Source organism: Eurosta solidaginis, chromosome 1, assembly GCF_040869045.1.
Source record: "Eurosta solidaginis isolate ZX-2024a chromosome 1, ASM4086904v1, whole genome shotgun sequence".
NCBI lineage: Eukaryota > Metazoa > Arthropoda > Insecta > Diptera > Tephritidae > Eurosta > Eurosta solidaginis.
This window is the reverse complement of record NC_090319.1, coordinates 6,677,224-6,704,684: the sequence shown is the minus strand read 5'-3', so window position 1 is coordinate 6,704,684 and position 27,461 is coordinate 6,677,224. Positions and strand designations below refer to the sequence as shown.

The 27,461-nt window shown below is 34.7% G+C and overlaps 2 protein-coding genes across 8 annotated transcripts in view; one reads left to right on the top strand and one right to left on the bottom strand.

Annotated features, from left to right (window-relative positions):
- Tk (Tachykinin) overlaps positions 1-27,461 on the bottom strand; it is a 95,969-nt gene that overhangs the window by 32,237 nt on the left and 36,271 nt on the right. Inside the window, exon 1 of one of the 5 annotated variants that reach the window (XM_067778394.1) lies at positions 26,261-26,416. The exons of 2 other annotated variants lie outside the window; for them this stretch is intronic. The gene's annotated coding sequence lies outside the window, so the exon portion shown is untranslated. Of the gene's footprint in view, positions 1-2,644; positions 2,755-7,211; positions 7,233-26,260; positions 26,417-27,461 lie in introns of those variants that run through there. 2 more of the 5 variants (XM_067778398.1, XM_067778393.1) reach the window with 2 other exon arrangements.
- The window catches only part of Ect3 (Ectoderm-expressed 3), a 49,776-nt gene continuing 29,629 nt past the window's right edge, over positions 7,315-27,461 (top strand). The window contains exon 1 of one of the 3 annotated variants that reach the window (XM_067778390.1): positions 7,315-7,505. The gene's annotated coding sequence lies outside the window, so the exon portion shown is untranslated. Of the gene's footprint in view, positions 7,518-27,461 lie in introns of all 3 variants that reach the window. The other 2 variants (XM_067778389.1, XM_067778391.1) reach the window with 2 other exon arrangements.

Genomic DNA, 27,461 nt, shown 5'->3' with positions numbered 1-27,461 from the left:
CCGACGCTTTTATTTAATTGTCTGATCAACGTCATAAATTGATAAGGAGTGTGATGACTAGTACCTAGGACCTACCTAATTATTTTCTAGCTTTTATTATTATTATTACTTCATGTAAGTATTGTTTTCATTAAAACCGTTTAACTAAACATTATTTTTAATTGTTTTATTTTATTATTATGAACGGGAATTGAAACGGTCGAAGAAGCGCAGAAGTGAATATTTTGAAAACCTTTTATTTAGCTTTAACGCTTTGATATATATATTGGGCATAATTTTCCGTCGTTCGAGAAAGACAAATGACTCTGATGATGGCGCAATGCCGAAATCGGTTTGTCTCTTAACCAAGTTTGACAAAAGGTTGACGGAAAATCGGTCAAATATAGTTATACGACGTTATCAACAGTTTTTTGTTGGGTGTTAAAAACGCTCTGCAGATGTAGGAGGAGTGAAAGTAAGAGTAAGATTGGGAGTGAGAGTTGGTAAAGCCATTAACGAGATAGTAGTGAATATACAAATACATAAGAACAGCTCGTTTCAAGTTAGGAGATCTTTGCAGACAAAATTACTTGTGCGTGTTCAATATACCAATCACAAATAAAAGATTCCCATCACTGTCCGGTTCTATGATATGAAAAATACCAGCAAGTTAAACTTGCATTTATCATTGGCGGTGACAAATTGCCACCGGTGGTGGTAGAGCTATGATGGATTGTAAGAGCTAGTCCTTTAACAAGACGGTGGTGACAGACGTATCATCTTTGAGAACATTGTGTGAACTTTGTACATGGTTGAGTTTCTGACAATTTCTGGATTTTGTTTAGCGCATTTCGGTCTTGTCTTTTCACGTGAGCTGTCGTACGGTGTCATCCTCGGCTCAACGTCAATTTTCGGGCTTTTTGCGTTGAGTGGAAAATTAAAATAGGCCTCAGGTTGGCTTTTTTGCTTCCCTCGGGCGTTTAGGCGGAGTTAGGAGATGCGATACCTCCCTGACCTGGAGTTAGAGTGGTGTTCTTGCATTCCTAATAGGAATCAAAAATTCGTGCAAAATAAAAACTGGTGTGTAACGAAACAATTTAATGGAGTGTTAAAGACAAATAATATATAACCTGGCGTGGTGCCATGAAAAAAACAATCTTATTTGAAAGTTCGAACAATTACAAGAATTAATCTATATTTAAAAATAAAAAAATTAACAACTGGCGTGGTGCCAATCAGAAAAAAGAACAAGCTTTTACGGAATACCTATTAAATTAAAAGACAATTCTCGAAATTGCAACATAAGCCAACGGAGTTAATTGATACCTTTCGTGGTGCCACTTAAAAGTACCAAGAATACAAAATTGAACAATTAAATTGAAATTAATAATTATACGGAAAACAACGGAATTAAGCACAATTGAAAAATAAGCTATTGTAATAACGGAGCTATTATAACTTGATAATACATGACACCAACGAATGCTAACTGAACATATAACGGAACTCAAGAATGTATTTAAGTCGAATAAAGCAACGCAACACTGTGGACATGGAAGTACATGACAGCACGCACAGCTGTCTCTTGATGTACAATTTCTGTGAAGCACAAAAAGAATTTTAAACAAATAAAATAAAACATATCGCTCATTTACTTCAATAGTGTCATAACTCAAAAACATGACTTTTGAGTTAATAACATATAAAAGTACCCAATAACATGATCTATGTTGTATAAAAAATCTTTGTGATCCGCTAAAAATTTACCACGTCCTATACAAATGAAAGTATGCCTTTATATGCGCAACATATGGCAGTTAAAATCTTCGAATGGCTCTCCTGGAAAATTGTGTTTTTTGAGTTATGACACTATTGAAGTAAATGAGCGATATAATAACCTGGTTTATAGAGTAAATAAAGTAGCTCTCCACCAAATCAAGCTGAATGTGCGGCAGCCTCATAGTTCAAAAAAAAAAAAAGATTTTGTTTAGATAATAAAAAAATTTGTATACAACTTTAGATGTGCGCGGTTAGCTCCGTTGACGTTGCAGATGGGTTTTGGGGTATGTATACTATTCAGTGGACATCTAGGAACGCCAGGGAGTATATTTAAAAGAAAATTGGAATATTTTGAAAAATCGACTTTTGGCCAACTAGATTGATCAAATACCCCACCGTGCGTTGAGTGGATCAAAAATACTTCACGGTGCGTTCAGAAAGTTATAACTCAACACCTGATAAACAGTTGTGTTTCCTGAAAGCACCAATTATGTGAGCTATGCACTGATCTGTAATTTGAAATACCTAAACTGAACGGGAAACTTCTGAAAAAACATAATAAAATTAACTTATGGAAAATTGTTTCACCAAAACCTTCAAAAGAAATCAAATTAGGAAATCTGCAGTTTTGGTCTAATGCAGTTTTCGTCACTTACAGCATGTTTACAAGTTTTCTTATGATAACTTAAATATTTCTTAAGATTTTCAGTGAATACATCAATATGAATGTTTCTTATAAAGAAATTTACATAAATTTGCCCATGTAAGCGGAAGTGTATGAGAATACACATCAAGATGAACTTGATCCATCATCTCACAATCTTCCACAAATGAATGCAATAAATTGCATACAATACTTAAGTAAATTAACATTGAATTAACTAACCGAGTTATACCATTCATTATATTTCCGCACTTCCGTATCACACAATATTTAGTTTTTCTATTGTACAATGCGAATTTAAAGAAATTCGCTCATCATCCTCTTCACCAGCGTCTGTGTTTTCCACTATTCATAGAGAAATTTTGACGAATTTATTTAAAAATAGAAGCGGTAGATCAGTCAAACATAAATATGTACATATGTATCTACGTACATATTCGCCCAGCAATTCATAATTTTCTCAAGCTGTACAACAAAAACAAAAATTAATTTATTGTTGTAGAAATGTTGATACTAACGCCTCGATTCTGAGCGTTACCGGTAAAATAGTTCCCAGAACATTATGTAACCGAATATCGTTACCAGTTCTTTTATTCGCGATTCTGGCCCAAGTGGTAACGCTGTCATCACCAAGAAACTCACCAGTTTCTGTGGAGAAATTTTTTCGCTTTCACGGTTGCCACTTTGGTCCATTTGGACCAAAAATGGTCCTTTCCAGGCCCCATTTGGTCCGCTGGTCCCTTTTCTTCAATTTTGGTCCTTTTTAGGCAGTAGCCACGATTGGTACTTTTCTTTCTTTTTCACTAAGGTAAAAATTCACAGTATTTCCCAAAAATTCGCCACACTTTCGTTAGCCCCCATATAATTTTGAATTTACTTCAATGGAACTCTCACCATAAAAAATTGCTCAGTCAGTAAAATGTACCAGAACAATAACATTTCACCTAGGATATAATTAAGTCAGGCATTAAAAAGAAAAGTGTTGGCAAACACATTGTCGTTAATTGTTGATGAAATAACCGACTAATCAAAAAAAAAAAAACTCTTGTTTTATGATAATATTAATAACGGCTAGATTTTCGATCGGTTATACAACACTATGTAAAATATATGAAAATAAAAATTTCTTCTCGCCTAGTATACTTTCGAACTTATACTTTCAAAACTTATACAAAGAAATTCGATGCATTACTTCTCGTTTGGAAATTTGATATTTAAATCTTTCTCACCCAGCTCAATGAGTTCAAGGAATTCCAGGACTATTGTGGTGTTAAGCCACACAAGGTAATCGAAAACTAAGTATCTTCGCACAAGAAATATTTTAGCTCGAAGACAGAAGGGAGCAAATGCAAAAGAGATTTGATTGATTTCCTTCCGAAATATTTTGTATAAAATTATTCGCGTAGGTGCTAGCAGAATCCCTGAGTCCTGGGATCTAAACTCAAACTAACTGAATCTAGGATCTGATATTAAGTTTAAACGCTAAGAGAAAAAGTAAGCATCTATAAAAATAGCACTAACAAAATTGCCTAGTTTCATTTATGATTTACTGAGTTTTCCACATACATAGTTCGGCAACACCAGAACGCAAATTTTGAACCGTTTCTTACTAAAACCTAACTGCACTATACATTCTATTTCATTGCAATCAACAACATAATGCTGGAACCAAGAGCTTTTTGACCAAAACTAGGTTCACAACGTTTGGTTGGTGAAAGCCATAGACTTATCCTATGTCAAAATATAGTACCATTTTTGGTTGCATGCCCATATATTTGTTTGTTCAGCTTGAATTAAAGGTCTTCACTATGTTTAGTCAAATTTTATATAGAAACATCCTAAAATTTTGTATTTTATACTAATAAAATAAAACAAAAATTTGGTTCTTTTTTTCGTTGAATTTTGGTCCCAAATGAAAACATGGTGTGGCAACCGTGTTCGCTTTACCGAAAATGTTTCACTTGTAGATACGAGGTTAACGAATAAACGGGACGATGTGTATATGCATATTATGCATGTTAGGTTTCTACATAGGTATATTGTAATTTATTCTGTGAAAGTACATAATGTAAACAAATATGTATAGCAAGAGGTAACACTTTTTTACTATTACTTTACTTATTTGCGCTTACAATTCTTTATTTTTCAGTTTTGTCCTATTCTGAACAACAGCTGTTGTGTGGTTATTTCGATGTAACCACCTACTTTTGTGGGTAAAAAATTATCCGGCTACTTTCGCAGGTAGAATACCAAAAGGGTGTAAAAGTTGACACTTGATTTCGTTACCGTGGTGAAGAATGTTGTTACCATACTAGAATCGGGGCGTAAATGATAACAGTACGCATACTTACTACTTTCGAATAACAGGGCAATGCTCGGCACACTTATTAACATACCTACCTGGCATATGATGTACATACATACATATATGTATATGTACATATGCGTGTACATTAGAGTGGGATTTAAGAAAATAAATTACCGATATTTTTCAGTTTTATCCTTTCGAACGTGTCAGACAATGCTCACAACTCAGACATCAACAAGGGAGCTCAAAAAATAAGATTTATATGTTGCGTTCGATAATCTAGTTTGAATATATCACATATTAATTTTGGTCTCGATACACGGTGCACACCTGAACCGTCTCGGAATACCCGTTTAGAGTACTCCATGAAAAATATACGGGCGATAACTTAAAAAAAATCCCTAAAAATTTTAAGGAAATCTAGAGCTTGGCTGCTTCATATCTGAGTACTAATATGACAAAAATGTTACACAGGGTCGCTAAAATTATGATACCAAACCCTCTAATCTACAAAGAGCTAATACTGTTTCCACCAAAATGTAGAAAACCCAATCACTTCCAAACCAAAAAGCAATAATTCCAACAGTTTTCGACCCAAAAGGCGATAAATACAAAGGAACTATGGGTCTTAACTTCAAATCTACTTGTCCAATAAGTGTGAATTTTTGGATGTATGTAGTATGTATGTGTGCTCTTTTGTAAGCGCTATATGATCGAAGGTATCGCTTAAAAATATGCCTATGTTCAAGATTTGGGATTTTTCTCATTTATATTGGAACTTTTTATGAGTCACTTATTGCGTTTTGGTTTGGAACCTTCTCACTCATTTAAATTTGCATTGAAAGAAAAATACAAGCTTTTAAGTTTGATGGTTGCTTGAAAAATTTAAATTTTTCCACATAAAAATTCATTATTTCTCCGCCTTAACTTTTTACGTTTTACTCCATTTTGCTATGGAGGGCAGTGTAGCAATATCGCTTTTGATTCATAGAATAATCTGAACTTAGATACTTGTGCGACACAACTTAACTGTCTACAATCACGGTCAAAAGTGAATTGTTAGTCCTTCGACCTTTTGCAGGGGTGAGGCTGAAAAAATCGTTCATTAAATTTTTTAAAGACTACTCTAATGCTCATGCGCTCTTTCATTCAACTGAAAGTTTTAACTAAACGATCGGGGAATTAGTGGAATGTAAGCGGAATCTCGTTTAGAACGTGCTTGGCGCACACACGATTTCTTTTGTATAATAAAAATGTAAATATACTTATTTAATGGTCTTAAAGTAGAGATGAGCGCGGGACTAAATAGCAAATCCCAAATCTGGTCGATACTTAATGGTCCCGATTATAATTGGAATAATGGCTAGTTTATCGATTGTAAAAATTTGTTTAACTTGTTACATCTGGAATACTGCAAGGGCCATCTCATCTCTTCTCGACACCGTACATGATTCCGAGTTATACATCAATCAAAGAATACTTCAGATGAAAGAACGTAAGAAACTCCTTTTCTCGTTGTCAAAAGTTGTTTGGAATACGATAAAAAGATGGTGCGTGTTGTCGCTGTTGTATTAACGATAAAGACACTCCCCGAATGCTTTGGGGAGTGTTGTCGATATTGATGGTCATTTGCCGGATATAGATCCGGTATGTTCCGGTAAAAAAACACCATTAAGGTACTAGCCCGACCATCTCGGGAACGATTAAGAGGGTGCGTGTAGATTCTCATATCCTAAAATGCTTGTCGATAGTGGATTTACTAGGTCTGAAACCGCACTAATAAGGTCCAATTAGTTCGTTGAATTTAAGCTTCAGTATTTCGCACCATATGCTTGATAGAACCTTATTCGCGATGTTAAGCAGGTGTTTTTTTTTCCTATTAGCGCCTCCATATACCTAGCGTCACAGCTTTTGTGCGGTAGCGGTGGTAGCGCTCTTTGTGGGCTGCGGTACGTAGTGTGTAATAAATGAGCGTTCGCTGCTCTATTACATCGTCAGGCCGGATATTGTTTTGATTGTGCAGGGGTGAACAGAGTGGGGTAATCATACGCTGTCTGTTCCGTGAGAAGCTTCTTTCTTTGTACCACTGCGTGCAGTTGTTCCGCTGCGCATATGTGAGTGCGTATTATGGCAGCCACAAAATACGCGCTCCGAGTTGATATTTGACTATCAATCATAGCGTGATTGACCTGGTACTGCATATGATCATATTTGGAGCATCAGGAGATCCCTCACACGAGCCATGTTATTACCTTTTTCATTGACAGGGTTTTCACGTGGTGGGCCCAAAGCACTCAGCCCGGGCATGCCTTACCCTGTTCTTTATCAGCTGGGAAATTCAACAGGTTTTACTGTAGCTATCTATAGAGGCCCTTTCATATTTGGTAAACAAGTCGGTATAAGTTATTATCGTGCCTAGTTCATCCCATCACTGATCGGTACAAACATATGGTCACATAAAATATGTGTGTACATATTTACTTTTAGTCCAAGTAAGTAGGTATGTATGCACAGCGGGACTGTGTTTGATTGCTGGCGTGCCGGTCAAAATGTTCCCTGGTTCCCTGTTTGTGCGATCGCCAATTGAGAGCTCAGTTGTGTTTTGGACGCGTAAAAGTGTAGTCGCTATAACTGTGGAACTAAAATCTATAAAAAAAGACGCGCACAAAGCGCGCTTGAATATTAAAAAAGAATAAAATTAAGAAAAAAAAAATAAGAAATTAAAAACATATATATATTTACAAATCTGTAGTATCGTGATCATTTAAAAAAAAAGTAATTTATTTGGTAATTAAAATTCTAGAAAATTTTGTGAAAAACTTCCATATATTTTTTTTATTTATAAACATTTTGTATAAAGCAGAATTCAAATCTTTAGTGTAACCACTATATAATGTGTTAACATCAGTTATCTGTCAATACCATAAACTTTAAGATACAAAGCATCCGCAAAAGCTTTTCAAACTCCCTGGGTGTTTCCGACAAACAATATTTTGAAGCCGTAATTCAGTCTCTTCCTAACAAGCCCTTTTTCATAAAGTTAGTTGCAATCAATGTCCATCTGTTTTGATTTCTGAGTGAAAAAGTCTGCGGCTTTCTAAAATTTTAAGCAAAATTGGTGTGATTGGCAAAATCGGGGCGACCCAAAAACACGCCCTATATAACATATTAATTTATGTTTTTTATACTCAGCGCTCTTTGCACACAGAGTATATTAAATTTTATTGGATAACGGTTGGTTGTACTGGTATAAAGGAATCGAGATAGATATAGACTTCCATATATTAAAATCATCAGTATCGAAAAAAAATGTGATGTAGCCATGTCCGTCCGTCCGTCTGTCCGTTAACACGATAACTTGAGTAAATTTCGAAGTGTCTTGATGAAATTTGGTATGTGGGTTCCTGGGCACCCATCTGAGATCGCTATTTAAAATGGACGATATTGGACTATAACCACGCCCACTTTTTCGATATCGACAATTTCGAAAAACGAATAAAATGCGTTAATTCATTACCAAAGATGGATAAAGCGATGAAACTTAGTAGGTGGGTTCATCTTATGACCCAGAATAGAAAATTAGTAAAATTTTGGACAATGGGCGTGGCACCGCCCACTTTTAAAAGAAGGTAATTTAAAAGTTTTGCAAGCCGTAATTTCGCAGTCGTTGAAGATATCACGATGAAATTCGGCGAGAACGTTACTACTATTACTATATATGTGCTAAATAAACATTTGCAAAATCGGATGCAGAACACGCCCACTTAAGAAAAATTTTTGAAAATCTAATTTAAAAAAAATTTAATATCTTTACAGTATATAAGTAAATTATGTCAACATTCAACTCCAATAATGATATGGTGCAACAAAATACAAAAATAAAAAAAATTTCAAAATGGGCGTGGCTCCGCCCTTTTTCATTTAATTTGTCTAGAATACTTTCAATCCCATAAGTCGAACAAAAATTTACCAATCCGTTTGAAATTTGGTAAAGGCATAGTTTCTATGACGGTAACTGTTTTCTGTGAAACTGGGCGAAAACGGTTAAAGCCACGCCCAGCTTTTATACACAGTCAAACGTCTGTCCTTCCGCTCGGCCGTTAACACGATAGCATGAGCAAAAATCGATATATCTTTATTAAACTTAATCCACGTACTTATCTGAACTCACTTTATCTTGGTATAAAAAATTGCCGAAATCTGACTATGACTACGCCCACTTTTTCGATATCGAAAATTACGAAAAATGAAAAAATTGCCATAATTCTATAACAAATACGAAAAAGGGATGAAACATGGTAAATTAATTGGTTTATTGACGCAAAATATAACTTTAGAAAAAAAGCTTTGTAAAATGGGTGTGATACCTACCATATTAAATAGAGGAAAATGAAAAAGTTCTGCAGGGCGAAATCAAAAGCCCTTGGAATCTTGGCAGGAATACTGTTCGTGGTATTACATATATAAATAAATTAGCGGTACCCGACAGATGATATTCTGGATCACCCTTTTAAGCCCCTCATTAACTCCTTTAATTTGATACCCATATCGTACAAACGCATTCTAGAGTCACCCCTGGTTCACCTCTATAGCGATATTTAGAAAAGGCGTCCACCTATAGAACTAAGGCCCACTCCCTTTTAAAATACTCATTAACACCATTCATTTGATATTCATGTTATACAAACACATTCTAGGGTTACCCTAGGTTCATTTTCCTACATGGTGATTTTCTCTTATTTTGTCTCCAAAGCTGTCAGCTGAGTATGTAATGTTCGATTACACCCGAACTTAGCCTTCCTCACTCGTTATACTCAGTTGAGCAGAGCTCACAGAGTATATTAAGTTTGATTGGATAACGGTTGGTTGTACATATATAAAGGAATCGAGATAGATATAGACTTCCATATATCAAAATAATCAGGATCGAAAAAAAATTTGATTGAGCCATGTCCGTGCGTCCGTCCGTCCGTCCGTCCGTTAACACGATAACTTGAGTAAATTTAGAGGTATCTTGATGAAGTTTGGTATGTTGGTTCCTGAGCACTCATCTCAGATCGCTATTTAAAATGAACGATATCGGACTATAAACACGCCCACTTTTTCGATATCGAAAATTTCGAAAAACCGAAAAAGTGCGATAATTCATTACAAAAGACAGATAAAGCGACAAAACTTGGTAGATGAGTTGAACTTATGACGCAGAATAGAAAATTAGTAAAATTTTGGACAATGGGCGTGGCACCGCCCACTTTTAAAAGAAGGTAATTTAAAAATTTTGCAAGCTGTAATTTGGCAGTCGTTGAAGATATCACGATGAAATTTGGCAGGAACGTTACTCCTATTACTATATGTACGCTTAATAAAAATTAGCAAAATTGGAGAAGGACCACGCCCACTTTAAAAAAAAAACTGTTGCTTAAAAGGAGTCGCCATGTGTAAATATAATAAGCAACTCCAAAAGGGAAGTTGCCCATAATCAGCAACCAAACATTTTGTATGGAAACGGCGACTTATTAACCAATTAAATTGTAGCTTTGTAGTCAAAACGGATGGCATAGGCATTTGACGTTGTATGACAAGCCGTTTTTTTTGATTTGACCAAATTAGTGATCAAATTCGACCAAGTGAAAACCAATCATAGATTGTTATAAAGTTAATTTAGTCATTTGCAAAGTATTTGATGTTGGGAATAGGTGAGAATTTCTGCAGTTTAAATGCCACTTTATTATTTATTTTCCAAGAATTACTTCTTTGTTTACTTTTCAACAGGTGAAAAATATCTTAAAAACAGTTTAATTTTTTGTTCAAATAAATAGGTGCCCAATTTTAAAACCTCATAATTGAAAGCTTAATTAATGTGCTTTGTTTGCTTTGTATAAATAAATGGCAAAAACTAGAAAAATAATAACTTAAAAATAACAAAATTTTTCCCAATGAACCCACAGCAAAAAAAAAAAGTATTCACAGCTTTCTTTAGATTTTACATAACTCAATAATAGATAGCACCCATAAGAAACTGCATTATCGTTGTTTTTATGGAACATTCGCTGACAACGTACATTCGTATGTGTTAGCCGCAATCTTGCAGACCCAGAAATGCAATTTGCGTTTTGTCATTGCGATAGTGCCTATGCATATATTTATGAAATTAATTAAGTAAATAAATTAAGAAAAGTTTTATTTTTCACCAAATAAAAATTATTAAGAATTCATGAGCTTAACACCGGCTTATAATAATTGAATATTCAATTATTATATTTTTCTAAGAGAAACTGAAAAGAAAGAAAAAAGCATTTACTGGCATATTGCGGTGGTACCATTTCGAAAACCGCCACGAATTCATCGTCCCCTGCAAAAATCATGCATGGAGTACTCGCTATGGACCAAGCAAGTGCTCCAAAATTAACCACAATTCAGGTCCAATTAACATTGCGATGTCCTAGGACTGAACCATATACTCCAGCTCAGCATTACATCAGAGTAATCCTGGAGTAACCACAATCCAATAAACATCGTGTAGTGATTACAATCGTTAAAAACGCGCAATGATCGGCTTATAATATGTTCGTGTAGAAACATGAGTTGGTCCATTGCTGCATTACAGTAGAGTATAATGGTAAGTACCCCAGTGGACCACATGATCCAACATTTTTTGCAGGGTACTAGCTCAAAGTAGATAAAGAAGTTCATGGTCAAAATCCACGCTAAAATTTTGTGTTCATTTATTTCACAACCAATTTCATTATGATGATGAGACGCCAGTCGGCAAACGAGAATAAAATGCCAACATGTTAGCAAATGAAATTTTAATGGTAAATGGGTTATTAAAGTTTTCATTTATTGGTCAACTTAATTGTCACTTTGTAGTCAAAATGGACGGCAAACCATTTGACGTAGTATAAAAAACCATTTTTGTTGACATAATCAAGCGTTACAATGTTTGCCAAATTCAGTTGCATAGCGGAAAAGCGAACTCACTTAAACTTGATACTGCCTTCACTTCATCGATTTCATGTTGGCTTAATTTTTAAAAAAATCACTATTCATATGGGATAGCCCAAATCCGTATTTTCTTTTTTATTTTATTAGTTAGCTTGCACCTACTTCAACAGAACGAAGGGTTGTTGATTTACGAATCACAAAATCATACTTCTTGTCACTACAGCAATTATTTTGCGTTCGTTCGCAGCAATGTTTTACGTAGTGTAAAAAATTGTAAGGCTAATTTTCCTTTCAATTAGCTATTTCATAGAGCTACATGAAGGATTTTTTTTTAAAGGAAGGTGCAATCCAATACGTTTAGTAATGTAAGAGATTACATCTTCCCGACTTTAATTTATGATCTATCTATATCTATAAATCTTATAAAATAAAGTCGCTAAATGTCATTGTACGCCCATCAATTCACACGGAAAGCTCTGATTTTAAAACGGTTTTCTGCATTTGAAAGCTTAGCAACGTGAGATAGACCTTTGCGATATAATTTGAAGGTATATGTAATAGTGGCGTGTGAAATTACCAAAATGTCTGGTTAACGCAGCATAAATGGTTAAAAGTTCATCATTTTCTGAAAAGCACTCTTTCGTTAAAAATTTTGAATATTTCGTTAAAATTCTTAAACAAAAGTTCTATATATTGTAATGTTTGTGCACTAAGGAGATTTAATCTATCTATATATTTAACCTATCCAAAATCATTCTCCGATTTTGATAAAATTTGCGGGGTCGCTTCATGGCAAATCTTTCCTTTCCCGGAAACGGGACCCGAGGATAATCTATTCGAACAAATGCTATTCGCGGTTCGATTTGCCTGAAATTAGGTATTGATGCAGCCCTTTGCCTGGATTAGTATTTACGAAACTTTTTTGCGAGAATCGGACCAGGGACCGACTGGGTCCAGGAGAGGGACTGGGACTGCGACTTGGGCTTTGAATGGGAATGGGACTCTAACTGGAACTGGGACTGGGAATGCGGGATGGATAAGGATAAGAACTTGGAAAAGAAAAGAGTGACTGAGAAAGAGATGGAGTTAAATGAAGATAAATCGGAAAAGACGGAGAGGGAGAAAGAGATGCATAGAAAGAGAAAGGCAGAGGGAGGAGTGAATAAAAGGACAAGAAAAAGGGGGTGGGAGAGTAAGAGACAAAAAATTCTTAAAACTTACATAGATAGATCAAATTTAGGGCAGAACAACGTCTGCCACGTCTGCTTATATTTATAGATGAAAGAGAGAAAAATTGATTTTTTCACTTTTAGAACTTTTTATGTTCTGCTTACTTGGCGCATTTTCAATATACGCAAAATGTGTACGAATGAGATAAATTAAACAATACGTGTTTCTTAAAGGTAAATAATTTATTTTTGAAGCTTACAATTGCCTTTTCATAGCACTTTAAGGAAACCAAACTAGTATTGTGTGTTATTTAATCATAAAAATCAATAAGTTTTAGAACAAAAATGAATACCCAGAAGAAAAAACGAACTGTGCTGAACGGCCACAAATCGGATGAATAGTGCGACTTTTAACACTCACATTTGTAGCGCTTAGGTTCGATCTATATTTAAATAAATACTATCTCCAGTTAAGCTAGATTTTATCTGCGGGATAGCTACCCATCAGATGGATTCATTCATTCACAGGGTGACCAACCAAGGGTTAAATCAATAAGCAGAAAACAATACATCATTTGTAAATACACGAAAATTGGCCAAACAGTTTATTTTTTTACACTGTGTTACGAAATGCACATAACAGAGACGCGAGTATGTAGAAAATGGAAATTTGTATATGTATCTTAGAAAAAAGTGACGGTCATAAACCTATTGCGAAACTGTCGCTTTGTGTGTCTTTGGTTTTTTCTGTAGGGTATATACAATGTTACCCGAACTTAGGCTACTTACTGTTTTTATACTCAGTTGAGCAGAGCTCACAGAGTATATTAAGTTTGATTGGATAACGGTTTGTTGTACATATATAAAGGAATCGAGATAGATATAGACTTCCGTATATCAAAATAATCAGGATCGAAAAAAAATTTGATTGAGCCATGTCCGTCCGTCCGTCCGTCCGTTAACACGATAACTTGAGTAAATTTTGAGGTATCTTGATGAAATTAGGTATGTAGGTTCCCGAGCACTCATCTCAGATGGCTATTTAAAATGAACGATATCGGACTATAACCACGCCCACTTTTTCGATATCGAAAATTTCGAAAAACCGAAAAAGTGCGATAATTCATTACAAAAGACAGATAAAGCGACAAAACTTGGTAGATGAGTTGAACTTATGACGCAGAATATAAAATTCGTAAAATTTTGGACAATGGGCGTGGCACCGCCCACTTTTAAAGAAGGTAATTTAAAAATTTTGCAAGCTGTAATTTGGCAGTCGTTGAAGATATCACGATGAAATTTGGCAGGAACGTTACTCCTGTTACTATATGTACGCTCAATAAAAATTAGCAAAATTGGAGAAGGACCACGCCCATTTAAAAAAAAAAAAATTTTAACAAAAAATTTAATATCTTTACAGTATATAAGTAAATTATGTCAACATTCAACTCCAGTAATGATATGGTGCAACAAAATACAAAAATAAAAGAACATTTCAAAATGGGCGTGGCTCCGCCCTTTTTCATTTAATTTGTCTAGGATACTTTTAACGCCATAAGTCGAACAAAAATTAACCAATCCTTTTGAAATTTGGTAGGGGCATAGATTTTATGACGATAACTGTTTTCTGTGAAAATGGTCGAAATCGGTTGATGCCACGCCCATTTTTTATACACAGTCGTCCGTCTGCCCTTCCGCATGGCCGTTAACACGATAACTTGAGCAAAAATCGTCATATCTTTAATGAACTTAGTTCACGTGCTTACTTGAACTCACTTTGTCTTGGTATGAAAAATGAACGAAATCCGACTATGACCACGCCCACTTTTTCTATATCGAAAATTATGAAAAATGAAAAAAATGTCATAATTCTATACCAAATACGAAAAAAGGAATGAAACATGGTAAGGTAATTGGATTGTTTTATTGACGCGAAATATAACTTTAGAAAAAACTTTATAAAATGGTTGTGACACCCACCATATTAAGTAGAAGAAAATGAAAAAGTTCTGCAGGGCGAAATAAAAAACCCTTAAAATCTTGGCAGGTATTATATATATAAATAAATTAGCGGTATCCAACAACTAAGGGCCACTACCTTTTAAAACTCTCATTAATACCTTTAATTTGATACCCATATCGTACAAACTCATTCTAGAGTCACCCCTGGTCCACCTTTATGGCGATATCTCGAAAAGGCGTCCACCTATAGAACTAAGCCCCACGCCCTTTTAAAATACTCATTAACACCTTTCATTTGACACCCATATCGTACAAACATATTATAAAGTCACCCTTGGTCCACCTTTATGGCGATATCTCGAAAAGGCGAACACCTATAGAACGAACGCCCACTCCCTTTTAAAAATACTCATTAACTCCTTTCGTTTGATAACCATATTGCACAAACGAATTCTAGAGTCACCCCTGGTCCACCTTTATGGCGATATTTCGAAACGGTATCCACCTATAGAACTAAGGCCCACTCCCTTTTAAAATACTTATTAACACCATTCGTTTGATGCCATATTGTACAAACAAATTCTAGGGTCACCCTGGTCCACTTTTGTGGCGATATCTGGAAACGGCGTCCACCTATGGCACTAAGGATTACTCCCTTTTAAAAAACTCATTAACACTTTCTTTTGATACCCATATTGTACAAACAAATTCTAGGGTCACCCCTGGTCCACCTTTATGGCGATATCTCGAAACGGCGTCCACCTATGGAACAAAGGATTACTTCCTTTTAAAATACTCATTAACACCTTTCTTTTGATACCCATATTGTACAAACAAATTCTAGGGTCACCCTGGTCCACCCATCCCTTATGTTGTCACCATAGCTCTCAACTGAGTATGTAATGTTCGGTTACACCCGAACTTAACCTTCCTTACTTGTTTTAATTTACTGTTGTTTGTTGACTTATAACAAAATAATTTGTGTTTTTATATTCAGTTGAGCAGAGCTCACAGAGTATATTAACTTGGATTGGATAACGGGTGGTTGTACAGGTATAAAGGAATCGAGATAGATATAGACTTCCATATATCAACATCATCAGGATCGAAAAAAAATTTGATTGAGCCATGTCCGTCATCCCGTCCGTCCGTCTGTCCGTTAACACGAAAAATTGAGTAAATTTTGAGTATCTTGGTGAAATTTGGTATGTAGGTTCCTGAGCACTCATCTCAGATCGCTATTTAAAATGAACGATATCGGACTATAACCACGCCCACTTTTTCGATATCGAAAATTTCGAAAAACCGAAAAATTGCGATAATTCATTACCAAAGACGGATAAAGCGATGAAACTTGGTAGGTGAGTTGAACTTATGAGGCAGAATAAAAAATTAGTAAAATTAAAAGAACGTAATTTAAAAGTTTTGCAAGCTGTAATTTCGCAGTCGTTGGATATATTATGATGAAATTTGGCAGGAACATTACTCCTATTACTATATATATGCCTAATAAAAATTAGCAAAATCAGAGAACGACCACGCCCCCTTTTAAAAAAAAATGTTTTTTTAAAGTCAAATTTTAACAAAAAATTTAATATCTTTACAGTATATAAGTAAATTATGTCAAGATTTAACTCCAGTAATGATATGGTGCAACAAAATACAAAAATAAAAGAAAATTTCAAAATGGGCGTGGCTCCGCCCTTTTTCATTTAATTTGTCTAGGATACTTTTATTGCCATAAGTCGAACAAAAATTAACCAATCCTTTTGAAATTTGGTAGGGGCATAGATTTTATGACGCTAACTCTTTTCTGTGAAATCGGACGAAATCGGTTGATGCCACGCCCAGTTTTTATACACAGTCGTCCGTCTGTCCGTCGGCATGGCCGTTAACACGATAACTTGAGCAAAAATTTAAGTATCTTTACTAAACTCAGTTCACGTACTTATCTGAACTCACTTTGTATTGGTATAAAAAATGGCCTAAATCCGACTATGACCACGCCCACTTTTTCGATATCGAAAATTACGAAAAATTAAAAAAATGCCATAATTCTATACGAAATACGAAAAAAGGGATGAAACATGGTAATTGTATTGGTTTATTGACGTAAAATATAAATTTAGAAAAAAACTTTGTAAAATGGGTGTGACACCTACCATATTAAGTAGAAGAAAATAAAAAAGTTCTGCAGGGCGAAATAAAAAACCCTTGAAATCTTGGCAGGAATACTGTTCGTGGTATTACATATTTAATAAATAAATTAGCGGTATCCTACAGATGACGTTCGGGGTCACCCTGGTCCACATTTTGGTCGATATTTGGAAAACGCCTTCACATATACAACTACCACCTCTCCCTTTTAAAACCCTGATTAATACCTTTAATTTGATACCCATACCGCACAACACTTTCTAGAGTCACCCCTGGTCCACCTTTATGGCCATATCTCGAAAAGGCGTCCACCCATAGAACTAAGGCCCACTCCCTTTTAAAATACTCATTAACACCTTTCATGTGATACCCATATCGTGCAAACAAATTCTAGAGTCAGCCCTGGTCCACCTTTATGGCGATATCCCTAAATGGCGTTCACCTATAGAACTATGGCCCACTCCCTCATAAAATACTCTTTAATACCTTTCATTTGATACACATGTCATACAAACACATTCAAGGGTTACCCTCGGTTCATTTTCCTACATGGTTATTTTCCCTTATGTTGTCACCATAGCTCTCAACTGAGTATGTAATGTTCGGTTACACCCGAACTTTGCCTTTCTTACTTGTTTTTTTTTTTAATTTGCTGTTGTTTGTTGACTTAATTCGGATTTCAGTTCTTATATAGGCTGTCACATAAGTCTGCGTACGGCTCAATTAAAATCCCCTTCAAACAGGGTTTACATTTGAAGCCATATTTTCCTTTTTATTCAATGTTTCCGTCTTTTTGCTACCCAAGTTTAGTCTTCGATGTGCAGATATAAAAAATGCTCGGGGTTTGAAACACATCCGTTTACGAAATTAATGAGTTGTGTTTTATTGGTTATGTGGAGCTATGGGTTTTGTAGAATATAAGAAAAGTTGACAACGCGTTTTGATCTCCGGATTAAAGTTAAGATGTTTTGAAATACTCGGACATAAGCACCGCTAAAAATGCACGAGGTTCTGTGCTTATAAGCGGGAAGTGCTTATATTTAATATTCAGTTACCAGTGCGTCTAACAGAACCAATATAAAAAGGCGCAATTTAGTTTTTTTCACATACATTATTTGTTTTAAAAAATCCTGTAATTGTCTAGTTCCAATTTTATTCTAGCCAGTTGGAAAGATTATTCAAACCCGTTTCGAAAGTGACAAGCAACTTTTCGTATTTAATAGTCAATTCCGCATTTTTCTCTATTGAGAGTATAACCGTAGGAGCCCAAGTTGAGGTTCCTTGAATTCGTAATAACATGATAAACCGGTTACTTTGATGGTAACGATTTTATTCACTAAAGTTGTGCATGAGAGAAATTTAAAATTAAATTTTAAAATTCAATATTTACATATAAGTGGGAAAAGGATAACATGTAAGAAGCTCTCGGTGTTTTTAGCGGGATATGCTTATAAGTGGGGTGATTACATCGTGTTTTTATACTCAGTTGAGCAGAGCTCACAGAGTATATTAAGTTTGATTGGATAAAAAAGGCTGGTTGTACAGTTATAAAGGAATCGAGATAGATAAAAACTTCCATATATCAAAATCATCAGGATCGAAAAAAAATTTGATTGAGCCATGTCCGTCCGTCCGTTAACACGATAACTTGAGTAAATTTTGACGTATCTTGATGAAATTTGGTATGTAGGTTCCTGAGCACTCGTGTCAGATCGCTATTTAAAACAAGTAAGGAAGGGTAAGTTCGGGTGTAACCGAACATTACATACTCAGTTGACAAAATAAGGGAAAATCACCAAGTAGGAAAATGAATCTAGGGTAACCCTGGAATGTGTTTGGATGACATGTGTATCAAATGAAAGGTGTTAATGAATATTTCAAAAGGGCGTGGGCCTTAGTTCTATAGGTGGACGCCTTTTCGAGATATCGCCATAAAGGTGGACCAGGGGTGACTCTAGAATTTGTTTGTACGATATGGGTATCAAATGAAAGGTGTTAATGAGTATTTTAAAAGGGAGTGGGCGTTAGTTTTATAGTTGGACGCCTTTTCGAGATATCGCCAAAAAGGTGGACCAGGGATGACTCTAGAATCCGTTTATACAATATGGGTATAAAACGAAAGGTGTTAATGAGTATTTTAAAAGGGAGTGGGCCTTAGTTCTATGGGTGGGCGCCTTTTCGAAATATCGATATAAAGGTGGACCAGGGGTGACTCTAGAATTTGTTTGTACGATATGGGTATCAAATGAAAGGTGTTAATGAGTATTTTAAAGGCCTTAGTTCTATAGGTGGACGCCTTTTCGATATATCGCCATAAAGGTGGACCAGGGGTGACTCTATAATGTGTTTGTACAATATGGGTGTCAAATTAAAGGTATTAATAAGAATTTTAAAAGGGAGTTGTGGTAGTTGTATATGTGAAAGCGTTTTCGAGATTTCGACCAAAATGTGAACCAGGGTGACCCAGAACATCATCTGTCGGATACCGCTAATTTATTTATATATGTAATACCACGAACAGTATTCCTGCCATGATTCCAAGGGCTTTCGATTTCGCCCTGCAGAACTTTTTCATTTTCTTCTACTTAATATGGTAGGTGTCACACCCATTTTACAAAGTTTTTCTAAAGTTATATTTTGCGTCAATAAACCAATGCAATTACCATGTTTCATGCCTTTTTTCGTATTTGGTATAGAATTATGGCATTTTTATCATTTTTCGTAATTTTCGAAATCGAAAAAGTGGGGGTGGTCTTAGTCGGATTTCGGCCATTTTTTATACCAATACAAAGTGTGTTCAGATAATTATGTGAACTGAGTTTAGTAAAGATATATCGATTTTTGCTCAAGTTATCGTGTTAACGGCCGAGCGGAAGGACAGATGATCTACTGTGTATAAAAACTGGGCGTGGCTTCAACCGATTTCCGCCTTTTTCACAGAAAACAGTTACCGTCCTAGAATCTAAACACCTACCAAATTTCACAAGGATTGGTAAATATTTGTTTGACTTATGGCATTAAATGTATCATAGACAAATCAAATGAAAAAGGGCGGAGCCACGGCAATTTTGAAATTTCCTTTTGTTTTTGTATTTTGTTGCACCATATCATTACTTGAGTTGAATGTTGACATAATTTACTTATATACTGTAAAGATATTAAATTTTTTGTAAAAATTTCACTTTAAAAAAATTATCTTACTGTTTTTCTGTTCCTTATAGCCGGAAAATGCTTATTACCCGGAGTAATACAAGCGAGAACCACTGTAGTATTGCTTGAATACGATATCTTTTGTGGTTTTTCAGATATCAGATTTGCTACTGCCAAGAAAAGTCTGATTCTAAAAACTTAAACTCTTTTGCCCAATTAATTTTACTATGGCGCGACTTTTAATATGGCCCGTGTTGGGTTGGTTCAAAGAATGGTGTTTACATTACGGAGTGACAGTCTTGAAAGCTAGGTAGAATATTTCATTACGGGTATTCTCTCTGTTTATAAACCATAGAAAACTTAGGAATACATTTGTAAAAGACTTTCTACGGTTTTCACATTTTCCAAAAAAAAAATTACTTTTATTCTATAAAAAAAATTTGAAAAAATTGTTGTAACTGAATCGTAATTTTGTAAACATTTTAAATGCGTCAACTAAATATTTTTTGCAATTGTTTTTTTTTTTTATCGGCCTATTGATAAATGATTCAAGGTCCGATTCGAGCTCAAGGCCAGAACAATAATTTTTTTCTAATGATAATTATTGTTATTTTTTAATTTTTATAAATTTGAAAAATTGTATTTTGTTTTTGGAATAGTAAGTAGAAAATAGTTGGTAAAAAGGAATAGAAGTAGCAAATTTGCCAGTCAAACAAACCACTGCTGTATAGCTAAATGGTTAGCGCAGCATGCCTAAAGCGTACTGATGATGAAGGCTTAGCACCCTTCGAAATGGATCTATCTGCGCAGCTATGGCAGGTTGTCTGAAAAATTTTCTACTTACTATTCCAAAAATAAATTACAATTTTTCAAATTTAAAAAAATTTAAAAATAACAATAATTATCATTAGAAAAAAAATTATTGTTCTGGCCTTGAGCTCGAATCGAACCTTAAATATTTTTTGTACAACTTGTGGCGTTAAATATAGGACCAGAACGAAAGGATATTCCTTGAGTAAATAGAGTGTTCTATTTTGGTCAAGAAAACGTAGAATATTTTCTAAGTTTGCTACGCTTCCTAGAGAGGGAGAATCGCCTTATTGATTATCGGAACAAAAATATTGAGTCATTTCACTCATATTTTCAGATTCTGATCAAAAGTATATCATGACAACAATAGTTTGTCATGACAACTCTCGACATCCGAAGAGTCTACGCATGCAATTTTTTCAGATTTTTTATGCATATATACTGGTAGCCCAAATCATCTAAAGTTTAAAACAAAATAAATGTACCTTAATGGTATTGATAAGATTATAACGCAGATTCAATCTTCGCTAGTTTTTCAAAGTTGACTAAGGCCCGGTTTTTCAGTACAAGTTCAACTCAGTTTGTCAGTTAAACTACGCTTAAACTTATTCTGCAGTTTTTCAGTCCACTTTAACTGAAGTTTAAGCTGAGCTTAAGTGGCCGATCTAGCGGGGTTAAACTCTAGTTAATCTATCATTTATTTGCTTTCGTTCGAAATGGCTTCGAATATACCCAACAAGAATTTGGGCTTGGGTACCATTAGAGCTTATGGAGATAAGTAGGCATACTTCTAAAATCTCAAGAGAGGCTCAACTCGAGAATCATAGCGTACTCAGCAAAAGAGGGAATTTTTTATAAAGCAAAAAATGCTATTACTTAAGTTCAAAAAATTGAATTAACAACTTGTGGTTCTCTAACTGGACTCAAATATAAGATTCCATACTACAGTATTTTCACGAAAATAAAATGAAATGTATATAATTTAAAAAAATAAATAAATGGGAGGCGCAATAACCTCCGAAGAGATTTTCGGCCGAGCTTCTCTTCCAATTTGCGTCGTGCTCCTTTAAATTTTTCCTACATTTTTTGGGGGCGGGACCTGATTGTTTTATTCCGACTCTGGACGGCATCTGTAAGGCAGATGAGCTTTCACTGAGAGCTTTTCAACTGAAAGCCTGCTCAGTACTTTAACTGGAGTTTAAATTTGACTAGAGTTTAAGCAAACTTAGTTTAAGCTTAGCTTAACCAAATACTGAAAAACCGGGCCAAAAAGTATATCTAAGCGAATCGGATTAATACTGTTTTCACACAGAAACTTAATGATCTCATTTCACCTTCTAATGAAATCGTAAATTTTTTGCTTTCACACAGAAGTAACTGCTCGATTAGTATGAAAGATGAAATGTCAAGCGAATAAAATAACAATGCTATATGACAGACAATCATGGCGGAACGATACAAGGTGGCAGCATGGTGACATACCTACATACATAAATAAGAATTCCTTGTACTTTGTTTTTGTAAATTCGATGGACAAATGTCAAAATCGTACTGCGCCTGAAGTTTATGTATCAAATCAAAAAAAAAAAAAGTTATAATCAGCTGTTCGATGCGGCCACCTTGTATCGTTCCGCCATGCAGACAATGACATTTACTTTGACAAATGACATTTTTAAGCACTGAACACATCAAAACCTAAGAAACTGAACGCTCCCAACAGAGTTGCATTGTGCTTTTGACTTCATTAGGCATTCGATTAACTACTAATGAAATAATTATATATTCGAATTTTGTAGGGAAGATTGAGCTCAATAAGCGTCTTAATGTAGAAAACTGCCTTTATTATTCAATAAGCCGTCTGTGTGAAAACAGTATAAGCTCTGATACTGCATAGTGTGACAAATTTGTTGCAATTTCCAACGTCGAAACATCAATTAGTGCAACTTCTGACAAAACAAGCGGATACAATTAATCAAAACTGACTAAACCTATGTACATATATGGTTTTCCAGCATAATCCAGCATAAAAAATTTCTTATTTCCAGGTTTAACATTTCATTGTATGCTTCAAAGTTCTATTTTGCAACAGCTACATCAAATGGATAGTAGAGAAACACATGACACGAATTTCCCAAAATTAGGCAAGTTTGAAAAATTGACAAACTAAACCTTGACAAAAAAGTGGGGTTTGAAAAACGGCTTTTGAAAGATTCGGATTATTTTTTTTAAAATCGCGCAGAAATTTAAACTGTTGCAAGATGTGTATAAACAGCAGCGACACAAAAATAGCTGTGGTAATTTTTGTCAAATTTCTTCAACTAAATTCTTCTTTTTACGTTTTCGATATTTTAAAAATAAATTTCCATGAATACATATGTATTTTACTTGAAACTATACAAAACAATCTCAAAAACATTTTGTGAAAAATTCGGAAAATTGCGAAAATTTCGAACATTTTATTTGAATTTTTTAAGTGCGCAGTTTTGTAGTCCAATAACTTTAGTCTAAAAACATACAAGTTCTAGGTCTCTCGAAATTCGCATTGATTTTTGACAACTTTGTTCTCCGAAAGGTGCTTTAGATTTTCTTCCAGTAAAGACATTTTTTTTATCTATTATTTATTTATTATCATTAGCAGTATAAAGAATTTTCACAAAATTTTTAATAGCTCTCTACTTTGCGCAAAAATAATTGAATTGAAGAAAAAAACTAGAAAGTGTGGCGCAATAATTCCATAAACAGATAATGAAATCCTGTTTAGTCTTATCAAAGAACTGTGAATGACCTTCACCTTCATTTTCTTAAAATAAATAGACAGATCAGTTGATTCTCGTTTAAAAATTTCGGGGCTTTTGCATGACTCATTACGAATTGTATGAAATAAGAAAAAATAATTAATGTTCAAGTCTAAAACAATAAAAAAAAAAACACTGCATATTGACAGAAAAATGCAAGAACTTGAAGGAACACATATTTTTACACCCTGATGCATTTTTCGCAGATTATTACAACTTCAATTGGATGATGGTGGGTTGTAATCATATAAAGGAAAGGAAATATGTAGATAGGCTTTCTTATATTATAAATTGTACTTGATATCGAAAAAGATTTCGTTTAAGCCATGAACTTCCTTCCGTTAACATAATAATTTGGGCACAAGTTGAATATCTCCTACATAGAATTTGGAGGCCCGGAGGTACGCATCACTTCGAAATTCCTGATTTTTAAGTTGGCTCTCAATTGATCTAGGCGTGCGATATCATTACCAAACCAGAATATATTGGTATTGAAAATTGGATATATTGGACTGTAATCCCGCCCATTTTTTCGATGTCGAAAATTTGTTATAACGTTGCAGTGAGAAAAAATATATATTTGTGGATGGTTGGAGCTTCAGAATATTTTGTATGCCAATGTTGGTTATGTTCCTTTGGAAAAGTGCCATATGCGGATTTGCATTTTCACCGACGGTACGCGTATGCCACAATTCGACCCACTCACAAATCAAATGAGTTAACATTGCGTTTAAAGCATTTAGTATGCAAACTGGCTTTAATTTAAGTATGTCATACGATTAATTAGTTTTAAAATGTAAAATAAATTAAAAAACAAGTAAGGAAGGTTAAGTTCGGGTGTAACCGAACATTACATACTCAGTTGAGAGCTATGGTGACAAAATAAGGGAAAATCACCATGTAGGAAAATGAACCGAGGGTAACCCTGGAATGTGTTTGGATGACATGTGTATCAAATGAAAGGCATTAAAGAGTATTTTATGAGGGAGTGGGCCATAGTTCTATAGGTGGACGCCATTTAGGGATATCGCCATAAAGGTGGACCAGGGGTGACTCTAGAATATGTTTGTACGATATTGGTATCAAATTAAAGGTATTAATGAGAGTTTTAAAAGGGAGTGGTGGTAGTTGTATATGTGAAGGCGTTTTCCAGATATCGACCAAAATGTGGACCAGGGTGACCCAGAACATCATCTGTTGGATTCCGCTAATTTATTTATATATGTAATACCTGCCAAGATGTCGAGGGTTTTTTATTTCCCCCTGCAGAACTTTTTCATTTTCTTCTACTTAATATGGTAGGTGTCACAAACATTTTACAAAGTTTTTTCTAAAGTTATATTTCGCGTCAATAAGCCAATCCAATTACCATGTTTCATCCCTTTTTTCGTATTTGGTATAGAATTATGGCATTTTTTTCATTTTTCGTAATTTTCGATATCGAAAAAGAAGGCGTGGTCATAGTCGGATTTCGTTCATTTTTTATACCAAGATAAAGTGAGTTCAGGTACGTACGTGAACTGAGTTCAGTAAAGATATGTCGATTTTTGCTCAAGTTATCGTGTTAACGGCCATGCGGAAGGACAGACGGACGACTGTGTATAAAAACTGGGCGTGGCATCAACCGATTTCGCCCATTTTCACAGAAAACAGTTAACGTCATAAAATCCTTGCCCCTACCAAATTTCAAAAGGATTGGTAAATTTTTGTTCGACTTATGGCATTTAAAGTATCCTAGACAAATTAAATGAAAAAGGGCGGAGCCACGCCCATTTTGAAATTTTCGTTTATTTTTGTATTTTGTTGCACCATATCATTACTGGAGTTGAATGTTGACATAATTTACTTATATACTGTAAAGATATTAAATTTATTGTTAAAATTTTACTTAAAAAATTTTTTTTTTAAAAGTGGGCGTGGTCCTTCTCCGAATTTGCTAATTTTTATTAAGCGTACATATAGTAATAGGAGTAACGTTCCTGCCAAACTTCATCATGATATCTTCAACGACTTTCAAATTACAGCTTGCAAAAGTTTTAAATTACCTTCTTTTAAAAATGGGCGGTGCCACACCCATTGTCCAAAATTTTACTAATTTTCTATTCTGCGTCATAAGTTCAACTCACCTACCAAGTTTGATCGCTTTTTCTGTCTTTGGTAATGAATTATTGCACTTTTTCTGTTTTTCGAAATTTTCGATATCGAAAAAGTGGGCGTGGTTATAGTCCGATATCGTTCATTTTAAATAGCGATCTGAGATGAGTGCTCAGGAACCTACATACCAAATTTCATCAAGATATCTCAAAGCTTACTCAAGTTATCGTGTTAACGGACGGACGGACGGACATGGCTCAATCAACTTTTTTTCGATCCTGATGATTTTGATATATGGAAGTCTATATCTATCTCGATTCCTTTATACCTGTACAACCAACCGTTATCCAATCAAACTTAATATACTCTGTGAGCTCTGCTCAACTGAGTATGAAAATTATAAAAAACAAAAAAACTTAACTTATTATAGTGTTCTCAACATACTTACCTACATACTAACATATGTAGAAAGTATCGTCGATAAAAGTCCAAAAACCGCCTGTGCGATATTTCTAAATCTAAATCTAGTTTACTATGTAGTTGCTTGAAGCAGAATAAACGAGTAGATGTTGATTGCACTAGCTTTAGAGAATTTTATTATTAGTAGTTATGTGAGGTTTTGCACTTTCGCTGACGATATGCGTTTATATTTTGACGCGCACTTATTATTGTTTCTTGTAGCCTCTTTACAACAGTTGGTTTTTAGTAATTTTTATTTGTTTTATTTATCCAGTAGCTTTCTTTCGCTGTTTCTTTGAGTGTCTTAAAGTTCATTGCGAAGGTCTACTTAATTAAATTCATATGTTTGTGGGTAACTACTCACGTTTATTTACATATGAGTCATTTAAATGAGCTAATAACAGTTTAAGTAAGCTACAAGTGTTTTCTTTTTAAATCTAAGTATATGTCATTTGATAATAATGTATTGCCAGTAGAGATATATGCCGCCGATAAATGCCGCCGCCGCCGCCGATTAGGATCGTTTTTCGCACGCCGCCGTCGAAAGTCAAAAATATCGGCGCGGCGGCGGCGGCGTCCGGCGCGTTACTATATTTTCTACTCGTTTAAGACTGTATATGCCATTTATTGTTCATGTCGAAAATTGGTCGGATATGGTCGAAAGTGGTATCAACGGATGCGCATAACTGCCAGTTATAAGAAACTAATTGCGAAATTTAACTCGTTCTAAATTTTCAAAAGTTATTTAAAAAAACAGGCGTTTTCGATGTCTGCTTAACACGGACTTTGCATCACCCAATTCACTAAGTTATTAAAACAAAACACTAAAAGAAAAGTTATATAATAAATTTATATGCTCACTTTGACCCAAGGCGTTTCAAATTGTTTTCAAATTGTTCTCAAGTTGTAAAAAAAACCAAAATACCCAAAAAAGGTGCCGATTTTTTTTTTTAAATATTATATTGCGATTGACTGAAAGAATAATCGAAATCAGTGATGCAAAATCCTTTAGCAGGTTCTAGGGGCATAAACAGTCCATTGAAATGATTCTTACCTCATACTTAAGTTGAGGATATATGTATGTATGAGAAGGGTTTGAAAAATCGCTTGGGCTTACATTCAAACATCTGTTGTTTATTTGCGAAATTATACAATAGCGTCTGAAATTTTAATTTTGATTTTCACACTTC